At 34.3% G+C, this 6,591-nt stretch overlaps 1 long non-coding RNA gene across 4 annotated transcripts; it reads left to right on the top strand.

The window, feature by feature from the left end:
* Positions 1 to 1,448: 1,448 nt before the first annotated feature.
* Positions 1,449 to 6,022, top strand: LOC133707886 (uncharacterized). Of its 4 annotated transcripts, none has more exons than XR_009845386.1 (7): positions 1,449 to 2,035; positions 2,643 to 2,722; positions 2,822 to 2,870; positions 3,049 to 3,119; positions 3,384 to 3,450; positions 3,554 to 3,609; positions 4,207 to 5,622. It is a non-coding gene; the product is annotated as an uncharacterized LOC133707886 (long non-coding RNA). The 4 variants fall into 4 exon arrangements; XR_009845385.1 differs by lacking the exon at positions 2,643 to 2,722 and adding an exon at positions 5,765 to 6,022 and having other exon boundaries at positions 1,457 to 2,035; positions 4,207 to 4,550; XR_009845384.1 differs by lacking the exon at positions 2,643 to 2,722 and adding an exon at positions 5,629 to 5,673 and having other exon boundaries at positions 1,457 to 2,035; positions 4,207 to 4,550.
* Positions 6,023 to 6,591: the final 569 nt, after the last annotated feature.

Genomic DNA, 6,591 nt, shown 5'->3' with positions numbered 1-6,591 from the left:
CAAACATCAGAAATGTACAGCTCATTAGTCACCAAAAGCAATGAAAAGACCAACAAAGCCTGACATACAAGGGGAAATACTCTCACATCGAAGAATGAATAAGCACTCCACCCAATACCACCTATAAAAAGGGGAAATCCTTCACTATCAAGTAAGTTCACTATTACATGCTATACCTTTCCCTGTCCTTATCTCATAAGCAGATACTGACTTAGGCATCAGAGGGTTATAGACCGGCAAACCCGGTCTCCCCCTGACCTATTTCTATGTTGGCTGATATTGGTATAGAACATCCAGCCTCCTCATCTCTGTAGATAGCAGCTCCCTACACCGCATCAACATAAGGGGTGGTACTTCTTTACTATTTTTGGGTATGTTTTACTCTAGGTGAAAAGTGTGTACTTCCTTTTTTAGACATTATTGGGCCCTTTGATTTTGTTTATTGGTTTTTGTGTATACCTGATTTGTAGTGTAGCACCATGGGTCTCACACTCCTTGTATAGATCGGTCCCTCCACCTTATTTTTTCTTTTGGTATGAAATAACTAATATGTGTTCTAGTCATATCAATTACCGAATGAAAAAAGAAGAAGAATATCTTGTTAATAAAAAATATTATAACTCATATACAATCTTATAGGATGAAGAAATGTACTATACGTATTCACGACCAGACACTGACTATACTATTTTGGATGGGAGTGTAGAACTATGATTATAATAAAGACAGTTATTTTATAAATTTTAATGTTCATCAGTTCTTAATGTATTTTTTTTTTCCATTTGTTAACAACACCTAAAATAAACTTTATTTCACATATTGTATTTTGTTTAATTAATATATATTTTTTAGAACTTATAGTTTTACTTCACTAGAAATGCGACTAATGCGTGTTGTTTTTGTTGTTTAAATTTTATTAGAATTAGACTCATTAGTTATTAAGATTACTTTGTTTGTAATGTAAGAGTATGGTTGGACAAATTATAGTACATTTGCAGTTCATATATCAAGAAGAGAATTTAACTGATTCTTGTTATACTAGAAAATCTTATATCTGTGAGGATGAAAATAATAATGTAGAGATGTGAAGTTTTCTTCTACTTATAGTAGTAGAGTCAGGTAACTAACTAGCTAACTAACTAAGGTTAACTTTGTCTCCTCCATATTATTCTATATATAAAGGGTGAATGTTACTGTTACACTGTAGTTAAGAGTCGGAAAAGCCATTTTTATCCTCACTGTTGGAGAAGAATATCAAGTTGCTAGAAAAGTCGTTTTTGTCCTTGGTTTGCTCAGTTTTGGATGGGAATCGTTGTCGGGTTTGGCCGTTTGGGAGAAGAACAGGGACAGAAAACTATTACTGTTCATAAACACTGTACATATAACAATTCACTCTCTGTTCATACGCACTGCCCATCCAACTATTTAATTTCTTTAATCAAAAGTATCTAAGTGGGAACATAAAGCCGGACTTTTCGCAATAGACCATCCAACAATTTCATTTCAATAATCAAAAGTATCTAGGTGGGAACATTAGCAGATGAAAAATGCCAAATTGAAAGCAGTAACTCGGCAATAATCAAGAATATAACAGGAAGCCAAAAACTAGAAAGTGGGAACATCAAGCCAACTTTTTTTTTTTTTTAATTCTGTAAATTCGCCAAAAAAAAGAAAATCAAGATGCTTTTCCGGTTTTCCCGATTGCTCTTCTGGGATCTTCTGTATGTTTTCGTAGAGAGGGAGAGGGAGAGAGAGAGAGACAGACTGTGAAAGAAAAAAAAAGGAGTGATCGATCTAGATATAAAAACTGTGAGGAGATCTGAAATTCAGGGTTTGTTTTGGGTTGCTCGGGTTTTGGTATGTAGAGAGAGAGAGAGAGAGAGACTGTGAAAGGAAAAAAAAAGAGTGATCGATCTAGATTTAGAAACTGTGAAAGGAGAGGAGAAGAGGGATTTGAGTGTAGGTTTGTTTTGGCTTGCTCGGGGAAATTTGAAGTTTAGTGGTCCTGTTGGAGGGTGGTGTGGAACGAGAAGAGGTAATTGTTTATGACGATTGATTGTTATAAATGAAATTGTTCTTTTTTCTGATGTTGGCTTCGAATGGTTGATTGCTGATTGTCTATTTTTTTTTTTTAATAATTGCTGCTCTTTGTTTTTTTTTAAATTGAAGTTGGAATGAATTAGGTTTGGATTGCTTCTGTTTTCTTTTATCTTGGTAAGTTGGAATGTGGTTAAAGTTATGAATTTGGTTTCAAAGAGATAAAGAAGAACATAATAGGACAAGGTGGATGAGATTATCATATATACATGAGGTTTATTAGTTATTCACAAGGAGGTAGAAATGTTATGGAATCTGGATGCTAAGTCAAGGAATGATATTCTTTGTATGAAATATATCATCTTGGTTCGAGTTGTCATGTTCTTTTTCTTTTTCTCTTGGACCTCTGATCTTATAGTCTGTAGTATTTAAAAGAGCTGATATTTCTACGAGTTTAGTATTTGTCCTATCAGTTTTCCTAGGAGTGGCAGAATTGAGATTATACAATAATTTGTTTGTTTCTCTCTTGATTCTGAAGAAGTTTTGTTTCTATATATCTGAACCATTTTGTTGACCATTGGAAAACATATTTGGCAATTTGCAAGGTTTACTTTCAGTATCACAACATATTCACTTTTGGTGTGCAAACAATTATCTATATTGTAAGTTTGGGCTGATTATGAAGGTATGTTCAAGATTAGTTGTTGAGTTCTTTTGTTTGTTTTTTTGGCTGATGGTAGATACATCTATTCAGATAAATGGTTTGTTTCTCTTTGTTTTGCAGATATCAGGAACAGTGTGCGATCCAAAATTTGAAAGTGCTTTCAACTTGGGTATGAATGTTTTGCTAACGTTGTTGGTATCATTAACTGTGTAGATAATAGCATGGAAATTAAAATGGAAAATGGTTATGTTGAGTTTGATTGCTCAGTGTTTTAGGTAGTGGTAATGTGGTTGCTATGAAAAATTGATGATTCATGCTTATTGATAAATGTTAATTGAATCATGCAGAGATGGAAGATAAAAGAGGAATAGAGGAAAGGGGAAGATCTCGGCGATAATAGACCGGCTGGAAGTTATTTGTGAGCATTGGATGTGTGGTTTTGTTCTTGATTGTTTCGAATCGTTTTGTTTTGTTTTTTTTGTTTTTTTGGGTTTTTTCTTAAAATCGGTGATCAAAATCAACTGCAGTGAACAGTGGGTAAGAGTTTAGCTTTCTAGAATCAAGATCAACATCATACTTCTTCACTTTCTGTTCACATATCCAAAGTTATTGCGTTTGATTTTGACCATATGTTATCTTTCTGAAAATGATTGATCTGAAATTCGTTTTTTGTTGTTCGCAGTCTCTTTCAAAGTGCAAACACTGAGGTCAAAAGAGGGGACGACAAATCAATTGGATAATTATGTCGGGTACCTTTTGGGTTGGGTTTTTGATTTGTGTGTTTGGTTTGTTGTTTTCATTGGGTTTTTTGCTGTGGTTGGTTTTCAATTGACCTGAGTTTTGATTTTGTAGGGGTATTGTTCGTGCTTCAGTTTGGGATTTGAGTGATTGAGTGGAGGAGGTTCAAGGTGTGTTTTTTTTTTTTGGGTTTTTGGGAACTTCAACGATTTCTGTTTTGCCTTATAATTTTCTGTTTTAACCCTTGAATTGGAACTCTACATGTTTTTGTGTTTGAGCATTGGTGATTTCTTATTGAAATAGATACTGGATTTGAGGATTTGGTAGGGTAGGCGAGTGTGGGCACTGCAATAATGTATTTAATTACAGAATCCTGAGCTTTAGAGAGTCCATTTAGAATTGCCCATCCATAAATGATAGGGATGTAAGATAAAAGCATCATCTAGGATGATTTGAAATTTATGCATAAGTATTGACTGTATTGTGACTTCAGGTAGAGAATCTGAAGCTACCACCTATGCAATAATATGTAGAACTTGGTAAAATTAGTGAAAGGGTTTGGCATAAAAAAAGTGAGATAAAAGTAGGGGTTCATATATGCTAGAAATTTAATACTTTAAGCTGTAAATGCGCAGGCTTTACCTAAAAAAATGGGGGTACCATTAAAAGTTGTTGATTGATTAGGGATTCCCTTTCAGAGACTTCTGTTCTTTGTGTTGGATTTTTGAATGGGAAAGTTCTTATTTTATTAATTTTACTCTTTTCAGGTAGGTTTGATGGGCGAGGCACGGTCACTCCAAAGGGATCTTAATTGAATTACTGACACTGCAAATACTTACTCCAAAGGGTTTGAGCTATATTTTGACAGGTGAACTATCAGTTATCCTCTTCCCATTTGATTTTGATTTGTTTTCTTTTATATGCAGTATACCTTTTTCTTTTTTTGTCTGGATTTGTTTGAGAAAAGGCACAGAGATAGAGAGAGAATTGATAGATTAGAGAGAGAATTGTTTGGGTAGATTAGAGAGAAGAAGAGGGATCTGAGTTTGGGTTGCTCGGTGGAATTTGAAGTTTAGTGATCCTGCTGAAAGGGGGTGTGCAAGGAGAAGAGGTAATTGTTTATAGTGATTGATTGCTATACATAAAATTCTTCTTCTTTCTTAATCTGCTGTTTGAGTCTGTCTGAAAGTGATTAAATTTATCTTTGTGAGTTGGAATGAATTTGTTTTGTAGTATTTAATCATTTTGAAGAACAAGTTTTTCTTTTGTTTGCTTCTGGTATGTTTGAATGAATATTTTAAGTTCCATCTCTGATAATTTGAAAAAGGTAAGAGGAAAAGAATAGAACAAGGTTGGAATGTTGTGGATTGCAGTTAAATTTTTTTTTCTATTATTTTTATATGCTCTTCTTAGATTTGGACTACTTCCAAATAGAGGTGAGCATATAGACTCTTGGTTAATCTTGAAGATGACAGCTAAATGAAATAATTTGAATGAGTGGTTGTTGAAAATATGAATGCAATCATTAAACTAATCAAAAAGTGATGTTCATACTGACAAGGCGTATCGGACATGCATATTATGAGGTTGATTGTAATATTTTAGTGGTAGGATTTAAGTGTGCCACTGATATTAGAAACATGAAATGATGTCAGAGATCCTACAAACTAGAGCCATGCCACTGATATTAGAATTTCCAAGCCAGGTTTTGTTACTTATTTTTCATTTGTGGTATTCTTTTTCTTGGTTTGTAGTAAAGTTCCTCTGTTCTTAAAAACCAAAGAAAATAGTAGCAGAAGCTGTGGATAGCATTTGAACTTTAGTTATGGTAACTTAAAAACTTTTATTAATTTTTGTTTTGTTATATCCTGTTTGTTCTTCTATGGTAACTGGACTGTATATTGAATCCAAGTACTTCCTTTGTTTGCCTCTTAGAATATCAAACAAATATGATAAATGTTTGGCTGTAATTTTTATTTGGAGGATGATAACCCTTGGATTGGTAGTGCACTGATCATATTAAAAGCCAAGTACTGCCAAGACTAACAGAGGAGCTATACCTCTTATGTGAAAATCACTAAGAAACAAATTCTCAGACAAATTCAACATGCTTTGGTCTTTCATTTTTGTTTCCTATACAAGAATCATCTTTTGTTCTGTATAAGTTCAATGCTCTTTCTCCAGTGCAGATTGCTCAGAAGTCATTGGTAGAAGACTCATTTACTTCAATCAATTAAATAACTTTGGTCATTTACTTCTGCTGGACTATGTTATATTGCATTACACTTCTGTATTGACATTATTACTTATGTTTTCCAATTACAGCAGCTCAACTGAAATTTCAGAGGAGCTATCATCTATTGCAAATACGGATCTGACTTTCGTCACTACAAGCCTAAACCATTTGTTGTCAAGGCTGACCATGTTTGCTATATGTACATAAACACCTACTATTGGTAGCATATCTAACTTTGAAATCTAGCCAACTTACCAGATTTTTGAACATGTAAAACAATATATAATATATAATGTAGCAATCTTATATAGACAATGTTTCTAAATTCAGTAGCATTGAATCAAATGATATCTCACATATTCCCGCAGCATCGCGCGGGCACACTTCCTAGCTATAGTAAAGGAGCAATAAAGAACCACGTGCAATGAGGGATTTTGACCGATAGTGTATGGGACAAAAAAGAAATTTCGACGTGGTTGAAATATTTGCCTAACCACGTGTGGAGTTTCTAGCCGAAGACAACTTGGATCCAAGCTTGCTACTTGCTCTACACCGACGTTTCCCAGCGGAGACATCAAAATCATGGTAAAGGGTGGTATTTCTTTATACTTGTGGGTATGTTTTACTCAAAGTGAAAAATGTGTACTTTTTTTTTGCCAGTATTGGGCCCTTTGCTTTTGTACGTCCATTGGTTTCTAGTTGGTTTTTGTGTATACCGAATCTGTAGTGTAGCATCATGGGTCTCACATTCCTTATTTAGAGCGGTCCTCCCACGCTGCTTATTGTTGTTCTTTTTGTACAAAGAACAGTTATGTACAAACGTACTATACGTAGTCATGACTAAACACCGGTTTAAGGTCTAAGGACTTCATTGCTGACAAGCAAATGAACACTCTCTTTGATCTGTGTCGAGTCC

This window comes from Rosa rugosa, chromosome 5, assembly GCF_958449725.1.
Source record: "Rosa rugosa chromosome 5, drRosRugo1.1, whole genome shotgun sequence".
Classification (NCBI taxonomy): Eukaryota; Viridiplantae; Streptophyta; class Magnoliopsida; order Rosales; family Rosaceae; genus Rosa; species Rosa rugosa.
The sequence above is the reverse complement of the archived record's forward strand: the minus strand, read 5'-3'. Positions and strand labels throughout refer to the sequence as shown.